This window comes from Ranitomeya imitator, chromosome 2 (genome assembly GCF_032444005.1).
Source record: "Ranitomeya imitator isolate aRanImi1 chromosome 2, aRanImi1.pri, whole genome shotgun sequence".
Lineage (NCBI taxonomy): Eukaryota > Metazoa > Chordata > Amphibia > Anura > Dendrobatidae > Ranitomeya > Ranitomeya imitator.
In genome coordinates this window covers 304604843-304624648 of record NC_091283.1, presented here as the reverse complement: position 1 = coordinate 304624648, position 19806 = coordinate 304604843, and positions in this window count along the sequence as shown.

Here is a 19806-nt window from a genome sequence, read left to right as displayed (position 1 = left end):
ATATTGGATCCTCTCAGTGAAGATCTTCTATATAAGAGAATTTTCCTGATTTACCCATCAAAGACTGATATGGACAGAGCCAAGACGGCAGAGAGGATATTACACCTCACCCTAGAGATCCTCTTCCAGCTTACCGGAGAGGTGAGAGATTCTGATGACGTCACATTACATCATTCTTATCTATGGGAATAACAGATGAACAGAACTGGAAAGGTGAGGACTCTGGAAATGTCTGTAGTGAGATTTATTAATGTGTCTCTCCATAACTAGGATTACACAGTAGTGAAGAAGACCTCTAGTGAACACTGTCAGGACCCTGTGTCTGAGGGATGGGGAAGACCCCTGTGTCCAATCCTAAGGCCTCCATGTAACCCTCTGGTATTTGAGGACATCAATGACCAGAAGATCCTAGAACTCACCTACAAGATGATTGAGCTGCTGACTGGAGAGGTGACACTGCTGGGAATGCTGGGACATTATACAGTAATGCTATGATGGGATCAGGGGATGATGTTATCATTGTATGTGTCAGGTTCCTATAAGGTGTCAGGATGTCGCTGTCTATTTCTCCATGGAGGAGTGAGAGTATTTAGAAGGACACAAAAATGTATACAAGGACATCATGATGGAGGTTCCTCAACCTCCCACATCACCGGGTAATAGACAGGACTAAATACACACGGCCTATAATTATCTGTATGTAAAGAATGAATTCAGTCCCTATATGTGTTTCCTGCAGATCTATCCAGTAAGAGGACAACAGAGAGATGTCCCCTTCCTCTTCCACATGACTATAAACATGAAGATCCCGATATTCCTCAGGATCATCAGGTAGATGGAGAGAAGGTGTCAGGAGACCTCCCCTATGATGTGTAGATGGCTGTGAAGGTCTTGTGCTCAGTCTTGTTTATCCACCAGTATTACCATATTTTTCGCTTTATAAAGCTCTCCAGATTATAAGACGCACCCCAAATTTTGAGGAGAAAAATAGGATTTTTTTTAATAAAATGGTGGTGCTTCTTATAATATATGCGTCTTATTGCTTACCGGGGGTGGTGAAGCGGGGACCCAGGGTCGCTGCTGGAGAAGGCAGGAGTGGGGTGATGCTGCATGCCGCAGGCTGGTATGAAGGGGTGTCCGGCAGTGTTGCTGGTGTCTAGCGCAGCTGCCTGGTGGTCTGAGGGTGTCTCCGGTGCTTGGCAGCGCTGCGGGAGGTGTCCAGCACTGCTGCCTGGTGCTCTGCTGGTGTCTATGGTGCTGCAGGTGCCCGGACGGCACTGCCCGGTGCTGCTGTGGCGGTCTCTGGTGCTGCCGGGGCTCTGCTGACATTTTGTGAAAAGCCAGAGTCATGGCAGTCCCATGATTTCCTGTGCGCTGCACTCCAGGAAAATGGCTGTCTGGGGAGCGGAGCATGTATAGATGGAGATTTCGGCACCAAGATCTCGGGATCTGTGCCGAGATCTCCATCTGCTCATGCACCGCCCTGTCCGGCGGTCGTTTTACCGGAGTCAACTGCACAGGAAACCATGGGACTGCCGACAGCACCGGAGACCACCACAGCAGCATCGGGCAGCGCCAGCCGCTCACCCGCAGCATCGGAGACACCCACAAAGCACTGGGTAGCAGCAGCGGACACTCGTAGCACCGCCGGACACCCCTTCATCCCAGCCTGCCGCCTGCAGCAACGGTAGCGGTAAGGAACATTCGCATTATAAGATGCACCCCCATTTTCCCCCCAAATTTGGGGGGAAAAAAGTGCTTCTTATAATCCTAAATATACGGTATATGTTTTATATTTGTGTAATGAGAACGGTGGAGATGGCAGGATTAGAGCTAATCATAGATTCGACTTCTCCATCTGTCTGTGACTTTTACAATATTTGTTTCAGGGTGAAGATCTGACCCGTATTAATACTACAGAGACATATGTGAGGGGTGATGAGCCGTGTAAAGAGGAGATTCCTACATATGACTACTCAGGTAAGTAGTAACCACTAAATGCAGATTAGGGATTAGGAGATGCTGACTGTTACCTTCCCAGATCTGTAAACTACAAAGCCAAATGACGTAGAATGTGCTGATAAGTTAGAAAATTACTTGAAGAAAACTATTATGAAGGGCCTGTAAGATAAAGCGGAGGGTAATGATGCTGTTGGCTTCCTAGATCCCTGATATCTTATTGGATGAATCTCCCTTCTCTCCCTTCTGTGCTGCTGAATGTGCTCATATGGTCCCTACAACACCAGGTCCAGTCTTTCTGGCCAAACTTCACTTTTATCATCGACAACATTATATGTGCAGTGAGGTCAAGTGTGAATTTCTGGACAATAACAAGAGTTTCCCTTTATCCTGAATTTTCAATGTTTTTTAAAACCGACTAACTTCAAGAAGGATTATGATAAACTACATAAAACACATTACACCTGTGCCATGAGATATCTCTAAGCTGTGCGTGGCTGATGGCTGTAATATACATTTATTCACCCCTGCAGGAGATGTGTTGGCATGACCCTGGATTCATGGATTCATTCCATGTCATAAATTTCTTTGTTTTCAATCCTAAGGCAATCAGATTACTGCACAATCTCTCCTGAAATGAGGGGAGCCAATACTTTCTCTACTCTTATTTTTGACTTTTTAATATTTCTTCTTGAAACTCATCTGACAGAAAATTACAATAATTTAGATTGCCAAGACCCATCAAGCCCCATACTGTAACTGCCAGGGCTGTGGAGTCGGTAAGCCACATTTGCGACTCCGACTCCTGGATTTTATCAGGTTCCGGCTCCGGCTCTGGCTCCGACTCCTTCATAAATGGCCAATTCGTAACAATAAATTTACTGTTGTCAAATATTAACATAGTGCTTATTCAGTTTCTCACCATCACATAAGTAATCAGACCACTTAGAGCAAAAACTATATTTATTAGAATACCATTAGAATTTTGCAAATAACTTTTATAAACTTTTCTAAACTCTTGTAAGTAAATATGCAATAAACACTTATGCAGTTAATAAGAAGAAATCTATAAATTTGTCCTCAGAAAAAGTATTGCCTCTGTCAGATCCTCCTTCATGGGTGCCCTCAAATCTGATCTAATTATTTTGAGAGCAGAGAACAATCTCTCTACACTAACTTGGGTCGGTGGCAAAGCAGTAACCACTCGGGCAACATCTCTGACAAAGTCAGGATACAGAGGAATCGCTTGTTGCACTGTTATTTTTGATGAACGGTCACATTTCTCAATTTCTTTTAGTGCACATGAAACATTCTGCTGAAATGTACTGGCTGTGTTCTTATCTGCTTATCACTGTTGTTCATAGTTTGATAGAACATATATATTTGAGTAACATTTATAAAATTCATATGAAAGTTCAATTATTAAATATTAATACATTTTTTTTTAAATCTGGAGTCGGAGTCGGTACATTTCTACTGACTCCGACTCCACGACTCCGACTACACAGCCCTGGTAACTGCTCCAGAGAGGTTTCACCACTAGTTACTCATTCTTACTGATGAAGATTATTCTGTTTGATCATTTCAGCAGATATGTTATTGTCTATAGTCACAGTTTTTGACTACAGTAGTTAGTTCCCAAAATATCTGATAACCATTTCCTGCAGCCAGTTTTGTGTTCCTAATCATGGCCCACTTTTCAAATCTGACGTGTCACTTCATGTAGTGATAATTTTAGAGTTCTTCACGAAATACAGTGGGGGAAAAGTATTTATTCAGCCACCAATTGTGCAAGTTCTCCCACTTAAAAAGATGAGAGGCCTGTATTTGACATCATAGGTAGACCACAACTATGAGAGTCAAAATGAGAAAACAAATGAATAAAATCACCTTGCCTGATTTGGCAACATTTATTTAGCAAATTGCGGTGGAAAATAAGTATTTGTTCAATATCGAAAGATCATCTCAATATTTTGTTATACAGGGTTGGCCATGTGCATGGATACAACTAAACAAAATGGGAATGGTTGGTGATATCAACTTTCTGTTTGTAGCATATTAGTATATGGGAGGGGGAAAACTTTTCAAGATGGTGGTGACCATGGCGTCCATTTTGAAATCGGCCATTTTGAATCCAACTTAATTTTTTTCCATTGGGAAGAGGGTCATGTGACACATATAAAACTTATTGAGAATTTCACTAGAAAAACAATGGTGTGCTTGGTTTTAACATAACTTTATTATTTCATGAGTTATTTACAAGTTTCTCTATGTTTACAGCCATTGACATGTCGCAGAGGTTAACCCCTTAATCCCATATGACGTACTATCCCGTCCAGGTGACCTGGGACTTAATTCCCAGTGATGGGATAGTACGTCATATGCGATCGGCCGCGCTCACGGGGGGAGCGCGGCCGATCGCGGCCGGGTGTCAGCTACCTATCGCAGCTGACATCCGGCACTATGTGCCAGGAGCGGTCACGGACCGCTCCCGGCACATTAACCCCCGGCACACCGCGATCAAAGATGATCGCGGTGTGCCGGCGGTGCAGGGAAGCATCGCGCAGGGAGGGGGCTCCCTGCGTGCTTCCCTGAGACGATCGGTACACGGTGATGTACTCACCGTGTACCGAGCGTCTTCTCCCTGCAGTCCCCGGATCCAAAATGGCCGCCGGGCTGCATCCGGGTCCTGCAGGGAGCACTTCCGGGTCAGGATCAGGCTGCAGCTGCAGCTCTAATCCTGCCCGGCTGTATGTCAGATCACCGATCTAACAGAGTGCTGTGCACACTGTCAGATCGGTGATCTGTGATGTCCCCCCCTGGGACAAAGTGAAAAAGTAAAAAAAAAAATTTCCACACTTGTAAAAAGAAAAAAAAAAAAATTCCTAAATAAAGCAGAAAAAAAAAAATATTATTCCCATAAATACATTTCTTTACCTAAAAAAAAAAACAAAAAAACAATAAAAGTACACATATTTAGTATCGCCGCGTCCGTAACGACCCGACCTATAAAACTGGCCCACTAGTTAACCCCTTCAGTGAACACCGTAAGAAAAAAAAAAAAAAAACGAGCCAAAAAACAACGCTTTATTATCATAACGCTGAACAAAAAGTGGAATAACACGCGATCAAAAAGACGGATATAAATAACCATGGTACCTCTGAAAACGTCATCTTGTCCCGCAAAAAAACGAGCCGCCATATAGCATCATAACCAAAAAAATTAAAAAGTTATAGTCCTCAGAATAAAGCGATGCCAAAATAATTATTTTTTCTATAAAATAGCTTTTATCGTATAAAAGCGCCAAAACATAAAAAAAATGATATAAATAAGGTATCGCTGTAATCGTACTGACCCGAAGAATAAAACTGCTTCATCAATTTTACCAAACGCGGAACGGTATAAACGCCTCCCCCAAAAGAAATTCATGAATAGCTGGTTTTTGGTCATTCTGCCTCACAACAAATCGGAATAAAAAGCGATCAAAAACTGTCACGTGTCCAAAAATGTAACCGATAAAAACGTCAACTCGTCCCGCAAAAAACAAGACCTCACATGACTCTGTGGACCAAAATATGGAAAAATTATAGGTCTCAAAATGTGGAGACGCAAAAACTTTTTTGCTATAAAAAGCGTCTTTTAGTGTGTGACGGCTACCAATCATAAAAATCCGATATAAAAAACGCTATAAAAGTAAATCAAACCCCCCTTCATCACCCCCTTAGTTAGGCTAGGTTCACATTGCGTTAATGGGTTAACGCTAACGGACAGCGTTGCACGGCGAAAATGTCACAATTAACGCCGTGCAACGGGTCCGTTAGCACAACCATTGACAGCAATGTGATTTTCGGGTGTAGCGCATCGCTAGAGCGTGCCATTTTCGGCTCACGCTAGCAAGGTGCCATTCTTTTGTGGCGCGCCTCAGACGCTGCTTGCAGCGTCCGCGGCGCGCCCGAGGTCCGATCCCCGATCTTCCAGAGCGGGGACGTTAACGCGACCACTAGACACGACACCTAAAAAGACATTGCGTTAGCGCAATCCGCTAGTGCTAAACGGATTTCCCTAACGCAATGTGAACCTAGCCTTAGGGAAAAATAATAAAATTAAAAAAAATGTATTTATTTCCATTTTCCCATTAGGGTTAGGGCTAGGGTTAGGGCTAGGGTTAGGGTTTGGATTACATTTACGGTTGGGATTAGGGTTGGGATTAGAATTAGGGGTGTGTCAGGGTTAGGTGTGTGGTTAGGGTTACAGTTGGGATTAGGGTTAGGAGTGCGTTTGGATTAGGGTTTCATTTATAATTGGGGGGTTTCCACTGTTTAGGCACATCAGGGGCTCTCCAAACGCGACATGGCGTCCGATCTCAATTCCAGCCAATTCTGCATTGAAAAAGTAAAACAGTGCTCCTTCACTTCCGAGCTCTCCCGTGCGCCCAAACAGGGGTTTACCCCAACATATAGGGTATCAGCGTACTCGAGACAAATTGGATAACAACTTTTTTGGTCCAAGTTCTCTTGTTATCCTTGGGAAAATAAAAATTTGGGGGGCTAAAAATCATTTTTGTGTGAAAAAAAGGATTTTTTATTTTCACGGCTCTGCGTTGTAAACTGTAGTGAAACACTTGGGGGTTCAAAGTTTTCACAACACATCTAGATAAGTTCCGTGGGAGGTCTAGTTTCCAATATGAGGTCACTTGTGGGTGGTTTCTACTGTTTGGGTACATCAGGGGCTCTGCAAATGCAACGTGACGCCTGCAGACCAATCCATCTAAGTCTGCATTCCAAATGGCGCTCCTTCCCTTCCGAGCTCTGCCATGCGCCCAAACAGTGGTTCCCCCCCACATATGGGGTATCAGCGTACTCAGGACAAATTGAACAACAACTTTTGGGGTCCAATTTATTCTGTTACCCTTGTAAAAATACAAAGCTGGGGGCTAAAAAATCATTTTTGTGAAAAAAAAAAAGAATTTTTATTTTCACGGCTCTGCGTTATAAACTGTAGTGAAACACTTAGGGGTTCAAAGTTCTCACAACACATGTAGATAAGTTCCTTGGGAGGTCTAGTTTCTAATATGGGGTCACTTGTGGGGGGTTTGTACTGTTTGGGTACATCAGGGGCTCTGCAAATGCAACGTGACTCCTGCAGACCAATCCATCTAAGTTTGCATTCCAAATGGCGCTCCTTCCCTTCCGAGCTCTGCCATGCGCCCAAACAGTGGTTCCCCCCCACATATGGGGTATCAGCGTACTCAGGACAAATTGAACAACAACTTTTGGGGTCCAATTTATTCTGTTACCCTTGTAAAAATACAAAGCTGGGGGCTAAAAAATCATTTTTGTGAAAAAAAAATTTTTTTATTTTCACGGCTCTGCGTTATAAACTGTAGTGAAACACTTAGGGGTTCAAAGTTCTCACAACACATCTAGATAAGTTCCTTGGGAGGTCTAGTTTCTAATATGGGGTCACTTGTGGGGGGTTTGTACTGTTTGGGTACATCAGGGGCTCTGCAAATGCAACGTGACTCCTGCAGACCAATCCATCTAAGTCTGCATTCCAAATGGCGCTCCTTCCCTTCCGAGCTCTGCCATGCGCCCAAACAGTGGTTCCCCCCCACATATGGGATATCAGCGTACTCAGGACAAATTGGACAACAACTTTTGGGGTCCAATTTATTCTGTTACCCTTGTGAAAATACAAAACTGGGGGCTAAAAAATAATTTTTGCGAAAAAAAAAAAATTATTTTAACGGCTCTGCGTTATAAACTGTAGTGAAACACTTGGGGGTTCAAAGCTCTCAAAACACATCTAGATAAGTTCCTTAGGGGGTCTAGTTTCCAAAATGGTGTCACTTGTGGGGGGTTTTAATGTTTAGGCACATCAGGGGCTCTCCAAACCAACATGGCGTCCCATCTTAATTCCAGTCAATTTTGCATTGAAAAGTCAAATGGCGCTCCTTCCCTTCCGAGCTCTGCTATGCACCCAAAAAGTGGTTTACCCCCACATATGGGGTATCGTCGCACTCAGGACAAATTGCACAACAACTTTTGTGGTCTAATTTCTTCTCTTACCCTTGGGAAAATAAAAAATTGGGGGCGAAAAGATCATTTTTGTGAAAAAATAAGATTTTTTATTTTTACGGCTCTGCATTATAAACTTCTGTGAAGCACTTGTTGGGTCAAAGTGCTCACCACACATCTAGATAAGTTCCTTAAGGGGTCTACTTTTCAAAATGGTGTCACTTGTGGGGATTTCAATGTTTAGGCACATCAGGGGCTCTCCAAACGCAACATGGCATCCCATCTCAATTTCAGTCAATTTTGCATTGAAAAGTAAAATGGCGCTCCTTCCCTTCCGAGCTCTGCCATACGCCCAAACAATGGTTTACACCCATATATGGGGTATCAGCGTACTCAGGACAAATTGGCCAACAATTTTTGATGTCCAATTTCTTCTCTTACTCTTGGGAAAAAATTGGGGGCGAAAAGATCATTTTTGTGAAAAAATAAGATTTTTTATTTTTACGGCTCTGCATTATAAACTTCTGTGAAGCAATTGGTGGGTCAAAGTGGTCACCACACATCTAGATAAGTTCCTTAAGGTGTCTACTTTCCAAAATGGTGTCATTTGTGGGGGGTTTCAATGTTTAGGCACATGAGGGGCTCTCCAAACGCAACATGGCGTCCCATCTCAATTCCTGTCAATTTTGCATTGAAAAGTCAAATGGCGCTCCTTTCCTTCCGAGCTCTGCCATGCGCCCAAACAGTGGTTTACCCCCACATATGGGGTATCAGCGTACTCAGTACAGATTGTACAACAATGTTTGGCATCCATTTTATCCTGTTACCCTTGGTAAAATAAAACAAATTGGAGCTGAAATAAATTTTGTGTGAAAAAAAGTTAAATATTCATTTTTATTTAAACATTCCAAAAATTCCTGTGAAACCCCTGAAGGGTTAATAAACTTCTTGAATGTGGTTTTGAGCACCTTGAGGGGTGCAGTTTTTAGAATGGTGTCACACTTGGGTATTTTCTATCATATAGACCCTTCAAAATGACATCAAATGAGATGCGGTCCCTAAAAAAAAATGGTGTTGTAAAAATGAGAAATTGCTGGTCAACTTTTAACCCTTATAACTCCCTAACAAAAAAAAAATTTGGTTCCAAAATTGTGCTGATGTAAAGTAGACATGTGGGAAATGTTACTTATTAAGTATTTTGCATGACATATCTCTGTGATTTAAGGGCATAAAAATTTAAAGTTGGAAAATTGCGAAATTTTCTAAATTTTCACCAAATTTCTGTTTTTTTCACAAATAAACGCAAGTTATATCGAATAAATGTTACCACTAAAATGAAGTACAATATGTCACGAGAAAACAATGTCAGAATCGCCAAGATCCGTTGAAGCGTTCCAGAGTTATAACCTCATAAAGGGACAGTGGTCAGAATTGTAAAAATTGGCCCGGTCATTAACGTGCAAACCACCCTCGGGGCTTAAGGGGTTAAAGGAAAGGTACCGCGTTTGTAGATTATTAATAAATCACTGTAATGTAGCATAACATGCTGCTATAAGCAAGTTTGAAATGCATGTGAAACAGATTTCATGTGTTATATGAGTTTAAAGAATGCACTGGGGGCTGACATCTTGGTTTTGCAGCAGTAGCAGGGCACTATCAGTGTCAGATTACGGCACCCCATGGACATAGGGTCAGCGCCGGTCTATTATCTCCTATCTGTAACATTGCAGCAGCATTAGCAGTGAGCTGGGCACTCCTCTGTGGGCTGCACAACTCACTGCTGTAGGTGTGACTAGCTGCCATTTTATTATAGCCCTGTGCTCTCTATCGCAGGACAGAAGAAGCCCTCACTGCTCCTCTGTACTCCAGACAGGCACATCCTCTGCTCCTCACAGGCTGCCCTGTGTGCTTCTCCTGCTGTGTCTCTGCCTCCCCCTCACACACAGTCCCTGTGATCTCTGGAAAGCTGCACTCACAGTCTGCAGAGAGGGAGGTGACACCTGGAGAGAGAGCAGGGCAGCTGACAGGACAGGGATTAAGGTGGGGGAAGGGGGATGGCAAGAATGTTATTCACAAAAAATGCTGCTGAGTCCACTGTGTTCTGCTCCTCTGTAAACAAGCTGTGCCTCTGATGCAGTAACTGCTGGTGATAGCAGATCACAGGGCAGTCACACACAAAATGGTGCTGCCCTGTGATGCTGCTCTTCATTCTGCCCCAGGAAAACTAGACCACCCAAAAGGGGAGGGAAATGGTGATGTCAGCAGTTACTGCCCCAATTTTCCAGCAAAGAGTAAAGATGCTAAATCTTACTATAGCTGCTTGAGGTCTAAAACGGAAAATGCTCCCCCTAGTGGTAAATATGTATATTTGTAGAAAAATATATAATATTTTTCATATAGAAATGTTTGCAAACAGTGCAAACATTGCATTAATACATTTTAATTACTATTTTAAGCTTAATTTCACAAAAAAACAAAATACAAGAAAACTGGTGGCACCTTCCCTTTAACACGTGAGGAGCGGATAGAAATTGTGTTGATGTCTGGTGAACGCAGTACCCGGGTCATTGCAGCAGATTACTATGCAAGACACCCTACGCAAGAAAATTGTCACCATCCCCATGTTATTTAGGTGTATCCATATAAATGAAAAAACAAAATCCAGCTCACCATACCGACATTCCCAAGAGCTCGGAGCACGGAACCGCTGTGTCAGGGCGTAGACGAACAGGAAAGAGAAGGAGATCCAGCTCAACGAAATAGTGAAAAATTAAGTGAAGTGAAAGTGAAATAAACTATGGATTTTTCACTATTTCGTTGAGCTGGATCTCCTTCTCTTTCCTATCCATATAAATGGCCCACCCAAAAAAAGTTTGCCTCATCACTGAACATAATGTTCTGTGTAAACTGAGGGTCCTGTTCATATTTTTGCTTTGCCCATACTGCAAATTTAGCGTGCCGATCTGGCATCGGTCGAACATTCCTTCGGCGGATATTAATTACTCACAAATGGCACCCTTACAAAATCCAGCTGCGTCATCATCTCAAGGAGGATGATCCAGATCAGTGCACTGAATTTGCAGAATGGGCAAAACAAAAATTGAAACAGGACCCTCAGTTTACACAGAACATTATGTTCAGTAATGAGGCAAACTTTTTTGTGGGCCATTTATATGGATACACCTATATAACATGGGAATAGTGACAGTTTTCTTGCGTAGAGTGTCTTACATAGTAATCTGCTGCAATGACCCGGGTACTGCGTTCACCAGACATCAACACAATTTCTATCTGCTCCTCACGTGTTAACCTCTGCGACATGTCAATGGCTATAAACAAAGAGAAACTTGTAAATAACTCATGAAAGAATAAAGTTACGCTAAAACCAAGCACACCATTGTTTTTCTTGTGAAATTCTCAATAAGTTTGATGTCACATGACCTTCTTCCAATTGGAAAAAATAAAGTTTGATCCAAAATGGCCACCATGGTCACCACCCATATTTAAAAGTTTTTCCCCTCCCATATACTAATGTGCTACTAACAGGAAGTTGATATCACCAACCATTCCCATTTTATTTAGGTGTATCCATATACATGGCCCACACTGTATATCCAATGTTGGAAATGACAGACGTCAAATGTTTTCTGTAAGTCATCACAAGGTTGTCACACACTGTTGGTGGTATGTTCGCCCATTTCTCCATGCAGATCTCCTCTAGAGCAGTGATGTTTTAGGCCTGTCACTGGGCAACACGGACTTTCAACTCCCTCAAAATGTTTTCTATGGGGTTGAAATCTGGAGACTTGCTAGGCCACTCCAGGACCTTCATATGCTTCTTACGAAGCCACTCCTTCGTTGCCCTGGCTGTGTGCTTGGGATCATTATCATGCTGAAAGACCCATCCATGTTTCATCTTCAATGCACTTGATGATGGAAGGATTTTAACACTCAAAATCTCACGATTCATGGCCCCATTCATTCTTTCATGTACACGGATCAGTCGTCCTGGTCCCTTTGCAGAGAAACAGCCCCAAAGCATGATGTTGCCACCCCCATGCTTCACAGTAGGTATGTTGTTCTTTGGATGCAACTCAACATTCTGTCTCCTTCAAACACAACGAGTTTTCTTTCTATCAAACAGTTTTATTTTGGTTTCATAAGACCATATGACATTCTCCTAATACTCTTCTGGATAATCCAAATGCTCTCTAGCAATCTTCAGACTGGTCCGATCATGTACTGGCTTAAGCAGGGGGACATATCTGTCACTGCAGGATCTGAGTCCACTGCGGCGTAGTGTGTTACTGATGATGGCCTTTGTTGTGGTGGTCCCAGCTCTATGCAGGTCATTCACTAGGTCCCCCATGTGGTTCTTGGATTTTTGCTCACCGTTCTTGTGATCAATTTGACCCCATGGGGTGAGATCTTGCGTGGAGCCCCAGATCGAGGGAGATTATCAGTGGACTTTTGTAGGTTTTCCATTTTCTTTTTATTGCTCCCACAGTTGATTTCATCACACCAAGCTGCTTGACTATTGCAGATTCCGTCTTCCCAGTCTGGTGCCGGGCTACAATTTTGTTTCTAGTGTCCTGTGACAGCTCTTTGGTCTTCACCATAGTGGAGTTTAGAGTGTGACTGTTTGAGGTTGTGGACAGGTGTCTTTTATACTCATAATAAGTTCAAACAGGTGCCATTACTACAGGTAATGAGTGGAGGACAGAGGAGCCTCTTAAAGAAGACGTTATAAGTCTGTGAGAGCCAGAAATCTTGCATGTTTTTAGGTGACCAAATACTTATTTTCCACCATAATTTGCAAGATAAATCTTTCAAAATCAGACAAGGTAATTTTTTTTTTTTTTTTTTTTTTTGGGGGGGGGGGGATTTGTTTTCTCATTTCGACTCTCATAGTTGTGGTCTACCTCTAATGTCAATTACAGGCCACGCCCCACTTTTTAAGTGGGAGAAGTTGCAAAATACTTTTTTTCCCCCAATTTTTTTTCATTTTCACAAAGGGTTATAGCAAACAGATGGACCTCACAAGTTATTTTCCGACTTTTCTTGTATCCGGCAACACCCTATATACGGTTGTACATTACTGTCTGGGCACATTACAGGGTTGAGAAGGGAAAGAGCCATTTAGCTCTTTGAATCCAGATCTTACTTTAATAGTTGGCAGACACAATGTATTAGGAGCAGTGTTTATGGCCACCTGTCAGCTCAGAAGATGTCCACCACGAACAGGCTTGGCGCTATCTACTCCATTTTCCAGATCCCAGGGATTATCTTTCTCATCACCCTTTAACACCACTACATGGATCTGGACTTGCATAGGGACCCCCCCTGGCTTGGGCCACTGTTGCCTGCTGTTCGGTGGTGTGAAACAGGAAGAACAATAGTCAAGTAGCTGGGTCAGAAGCAGTAAGGCAGAAAAAATACAAAATCGGAAGACGTAAGAGTAGTCGGCAAACAGGCCGGGATCACAACAGGAAACAAATACACAAAACATGAGCTGAGCATAGAGGACTGAACCAGAGGAGAACAAGCCTGTCTCTGGCAACTTCCTTCAAAATGCTTCGAGCTTTCATAGAATATGGTGCTGTCCAGTTGGCTGAATCAGGGAGCAGATTACTTAATCTGGACAGCACATACACCCATACTGTCAGACTGGATGGTACTACTGGTCTCAAGCACCCTAATCTTAGTGGCTGAATCGAGCCCATGTCATCAAGAGCTTCTGGTTCCAATGTCTACTCCATTATCAACCCCGCCTGCCATATGAATAAGGACACGCCTTGTGACATCATAGGAGCAGATTCCAGAAGAGATTTCACACACCATCTGCAGAAGCCCTAATATGACAAAATTTCAGAAAATCAGGTCTGTAGAAATCCCCATAAAATGACTCCATTTTGGAAATTATAACCCTCAGAGAACTAATCTATTGGTGTAGTGACTATTTTTTATTCCACAGGCACTTTCTGGAAATTAGCACACAGTGGATGTGGGAGAAAAAAAATTGCAAATATGCTATTTTATTACCCAACACATAGTGCTCTGATTGTGCTCCAGGAGGCACACACACCGTAAATTAAGTGGTTCTTCTCACTATAGTAATTCCAAATACATGAATGCTAAATGCGGTTTGGGCACACTGAAAGGTTAAGAAGCGAGGGGAAAATTTGACTTTGGGAGAGTGGTTATTGCTGGATTGGTTAATGGAAGTCATGTTACTTTTTAAGAGCCTTTGAGCCACTAATAATGTGGAAACCTTGGTTTTTCCACTGACAGATGATGGAAATGAGTGGGGACTTGTTTTTTTGATTACATGAATAGAAGTTTTTATTGGTATATGTTTGTCAACATAACGTTTCTTTAAGGCTTTTTAGTCCATACTTGGGAGGCAGAATGAACAAATAGTTGGAACACCGTGTTTCACTGGTTCTTCCTATGAGAGTTTCTATTAGGGCTCGTTTCCACTTGTGAGGAAAACGGACGAGTGCAATCCGATAAAAATATCGTATTGCACTCGTACCAATGTTCTTCAATAGGTGTCATCTCCTTTGCGATTTTTTTTTTTTCTCAGCCGAAATGGGACTGAGAAAAAAATTGCAGCATGCTGCGATTCTCGGACGAGACTCGCCAATGTAAGTCAATAGGTGTGAGAAAAAAATCACACAGCTCTCGCACCATGTGACTTCTGTTCGATTTTTACGCACCAGTGTCCTTTTGAAAAGCCAGCAATTCAGCACAGTGTACAGTAAAATCACACTGACAGGTTAGAATAGAATATATCTAATATGTAAAGCTGAATGTGTGTGTGTATGTCCGGGATTGGCATCTGCACCGTCGCAGCTACAGCCACAAAATTTTGCACAGTCACACGTCTGGACCCCGAGAGCATCATAGGCTATGTTGTGAGGTGAAATTTTAACCCCGCGCTTTCCAATTCACCAAACAAATTTGCCCCTATCTACATAATGGGGAAAAAGTGAAAGGAAAAGTGTTGGAGGCAAATTGACAGATGCCAGATGTGAACAAGGGGGACTTAAAGAGTAAGAGCGATGGCGCCAAAGAGTATATACCTTACAGTTGCACAGGTGGGGCTCCGACATGGGATACTCACCACACACGGGGATATGAACACACACACAAAAGGCGCCACGAACTACCACGTGCTTGAACGCATATACCACCCTTAGCACACATTTCACCACACATACACCAACCTCGCCACATAAAAGTCGAAACACAAAAGTCGCCGCTCAAAACTTGCAACATGCAAACCTAGGCTCACGCAAAACTCGCCACACGTGCAAAACTCACCTCATGGAAAACTCGCCACACGCAAAATTTGCACCCGCGGAAAAATTGCTACATGCACAAAAGTTGCAACACATGCAAAAGTTGCCTCACTCAAAACTTGCACATACTCAAAACGCACCACACATAAAACTCGCCACGCGCAAAACTCGCCATGCGCTAAACTTGCTGCACACAACTTGCTACATTAACCTGTCACATGCAACTCGACACACAAAAAGTTGCTACACACATGTCGCCACACAAAACTCATCTCACAAAAGTCGCTACATGCATGTCGCCACATGCAACTCAACACCCACAACTTGACACATGAAACTCGCCCTAAAACACACACAAGTCTGGTATTATCCTTCAAAAATAAAAATCTGATTAATAAGCAGACAAAATACAAGAGCAACAATTGTATCATATATGAAATACGGCAGCTGTCAGTCACATGACCTGTCTATTATGTGTATGAGCTAATATATACTGCCAGGGGGGAGGGCTTCCTGTTGGCTGGGGATTTATCAGGCTGCCAATTTAGTACTATATACAGGAGCAGATGACACACAGGTATATACTATATACAGGAGCAGATGACACACAGGTATATACTATATACAGGAGCAGATGACACACAGGTATATACTATATACAGGAGCAGATGACACACAGGTATATACTATATACAGGAGATGACATACACGTATATACTATATATAGGAGGAGATGACATACAGGTATATAGTATACACAGAAGAGATGACATACAGGTATATAATATATACAGGAGGAGATGACACATGGGTATTGTGACAAAACACTCTGGGATCGCCTTTGCTGGGGTCAAAGGACACGTGGTTTGTGCATTGAATCTGAGGCGTACAGCAGGTTTCTGAGCAGGCTGACCTCAGGTCAGATTTATTAACGTGAAAGCAGCACAAAAAACAAAACATAAAAATAAATCCTAGCCTGTCCGGCACTAACTAAACAAATACGTTGCTATCTCAACAACTGGGGAGGCTTCTCCCACCCAGCTAACATCACACAATTCTTGAGCAGAGCTCTTCACTCACGTTTGTCCCACACAGGCAGGCAATCTGTGTGCCCCAGGCAGACACTGGAAACACCCAGCTGGTCATCTTTTATTCCTGCAATCATTAACCCATTAGCACCCTGAAGATACTGAGTGGCCTAATTCACATAGGACAAACACCTGGGCGAGATATACCTGCCTCCATCTACCACACCAGCATGAGTCTTACATATCCCCCCCCCCTTGCTCAGACCACTCCGGTCGAGCAAGAACACTTTTGAAACAGTGCACTCGGGATAGGGCATCGGCGTTCCCCATCTGCACCCCAGGTCGGTGCTCCACCGTAAAAGAGTAAGCCTGCAGGGCAAGGAACCACCGGGTTACCCGACTATTACGGTCCTTGTGGAGGTGCATCCACTTGAGAGGGGCATGGTCTGTGACCAGCCTAAACTTCCTACCAGCCAGGTAATACTTGAGGGAGTCGAGAGCCCATTTAATGGCTAGGCACTCTTTTTCAACCACCGCATACCTCTGCTCATGTACATTCAGTTTCCGACTGAGATAGAGGACCGGGTGTTCGACTCCGTCCCTCACCTGGGAAAGTACAGCTCCGACACCAGTATCAGAGGCATCAGTTTGTACCACAAACTCGCTGCTGAAATCAGGAGTCACTAGTACGGGCTGAGAGCACAAAGCCCGTTTCAGGCTGTGGAAGGCCTCTTCAGCAGCTGAGGTCCATTTTACCATGACGGAACCCTTCCCCTTGGTAAGATCCGTCAAGGGAGTAGCCATGGCTGCAAAATTGGGTATGAACCGGCGATAATAGCCGGCAATCCCCAGGAAAGCCTGCACTTGTTTCTTGTTCACTGGTTGTGGCCAGCCCTGAATTGCCTGTATTTTGTCGATCTGGGGTTTAACCACTCCTCGGCCAATCACGTAGCCCAAGTATCGGGCTTCTTCAAGCCCGATGTGGCATTTCTTGGGGTTTGCCGTTAAACCTGCATCTCGCAGGTCATCAATCACCGCTTGTACCTTCTGGAGATGAGTTTCCCAGTCCATGCTGTAAATTACGATGTCATCCAGGTAGGCAGAAGCGTACTGTCTGTGAGGCCTCAAGACTCGATCCATCAATCTCTGGAATGTTGCGGGAGCTCCGTGAAGTCCAAACGGCATATAGACATACTGGAACAGACCTTCCGGTGTAGCAAATGCCGTCTTCTCTCTGGCCGCCTCGGCCTCTGTTTTAAGGTTTTGTTGAAGCGCTCAACCAGGCCATCTGTTTGAGGGTGATAGACAGACGTACGCAACGGGTCTATTTGTAAGAGCCTGCAGAGCTCCTTCATTACCCTCGACATAAAGGGAGTCCCCTGGTCGGTGAGTATCTGTTTTGGAATTCCCACCCGACTAAACACTTGTACCAATTCCTTGGCGATCGTCTTGGTAGCTGTGTTACGCAAAGGGACGGCTTCCGGGTAACGAGTGGCATAGTCCACGATGACGAGGATATGTTGGTGCCCATGTGCGGATCGGGGAAGGGGCCCAACCAAATCCATCCCAATTTTCTCAAAAGGGACCCCGATGATAGGAAGGGGTACCAAAGGGCTACGGAACTGAGATTTAGGGGCCGCGATTTGGCACTCTGGACAGGACTCACAATAGTTACGCACATCACAATGTATTCCAGGCCACACAAAACAATGCAATATCCTTTCTGTGGTTTTCTGTACCCCCAGATGTCCCCCCATTATATGTCCGTGGGCCAAATCCAGTACCTTCCGCCGATAAGGTTTGGGTACCACTAACCGTTGCACTGTGTCTTCCCCTTTTTTTTCTACCTGGTAGAGCAAATCATTTTCAAGAACCATATACGGGTACGCTAGCCTAGTGTCAGGTTCTACGGGTACCCCATCTATCATTTTTACATTTTTCCTAGCCGGAGTCAGGGTAGGATCTTTCATTTGCTCGCTGTGGAAGTCATCCACCTGGACTCCCAAATCTGGCAGGCAGGGTGCCGGATGGCTGTCTGCCTCCGCCTCTCGCTGAGGTTCCTTAGTTTCCTCTGTTTCCCCCGCCATGACGGAGAAGGGGTACTGAAGGTTAGATTCACTAACCTCCCCAGCAACATCTTCCTGTGGGGTCTCGCTGAGGTTCCTTAGTTTCCTCTGTTTCCCCCGCCATGACGGAGAAGGGGTACTGAAGGTTAGATTCACTAACCTCCCCAGCAACATCTTCCTGTGGGGTCTCCTCTAGGGACTCGGGACCTCCAGATGGCATGGGAGAAGATTCACGGGTACAGCTACCGTGAAGGAGCAACTGATTCTCCCACAACTGCCAGAAATAGGGAAAATCCCTTCCCAGGATTACATCCTGTAACAATGCAGGAACGAGTCCCACTTTGTGCTGCACTGACCCATAGGGAGTAGAAATCCATATGACCGCTGTTAAGTACGAGCGGGTGTCACCATGCACACACGTCACAGAAAACTTGTCAGACGGACCAGACGGAAGTGCCACCAGACTAGCTTTCACCAGAGTCACCACACTTCCAGAGTCTAGTAATGCCACAACATTTTTCCCATCAACAGATAATTCACACAGGTGTTTCACTGTATCATTTTGACCCGCATTCACACTCACTAGCTGTGTAACCAAAGACATGCGTTTTTTAGAGTCTATAACGTCGCACTGCATGGGTTCAGCGGTAACAGGACAGTTCGCAGAAACATGACCCTTCTCATGGCAGCGGAAACACCTAACAGGTCCCCTACTGAGACCACCGTCCAATACTCTTGGTCTCGGAGTGCGAGCAGTCCCGGACTCCTCCCTCACAGTTTTAAGCGATTTTCCTTCACCCGTGGTCCCTGGAACAGTCTTACCGGTTCCACGAGGAGGAGGCACAGACCGGGGGTTGGCGGTGTCGTCGGGAAGTCCTTCTGCCACGGAATAACGCTCGACCAACTCCACAAGTTGATCCGCTGTCGTGGGATTTCCTTGGCTTACCCACCTTTTCAGCGCTGGGGGTAGTACTCTCAGGTACTTGTCCAGGACAACCCGCTGGATTATTTCGGGTATTGTCAGTACCTCGGGTTGCAGCCATTTCTTTGTTAAGTAGATCAGGTCGAACATCTGAGACCGCGCCGGTTTATCTTGCTGGTATGTCCACTGATGTACCCTCTGTGCCCGGACAGCCGTCGTCACACCCAGCCGGGCCAGGATCTCAGCTTTCAGTTTCTCAAAGTCCTGAGCGACCTCCGGGTCCAAATCATGGTAAGCTTTTTGGGCCTCGCCGGAGCGAAACGGGGCAATCAAGTCGGCCCATCGTGCCTTCGGCCACTTCTCTCTCAACGCCGTCCGCTCAAACGTTGTCAGGTATGCCTCGACATCATCTTCTGCAGTCAGCTTTTGCCAGTATCGACTCACATGGATCCTTCTGGACTCTGCTTCCGGGTCAGCGTCAGGCATGCTCACCAGGCGCTGCGCCACCT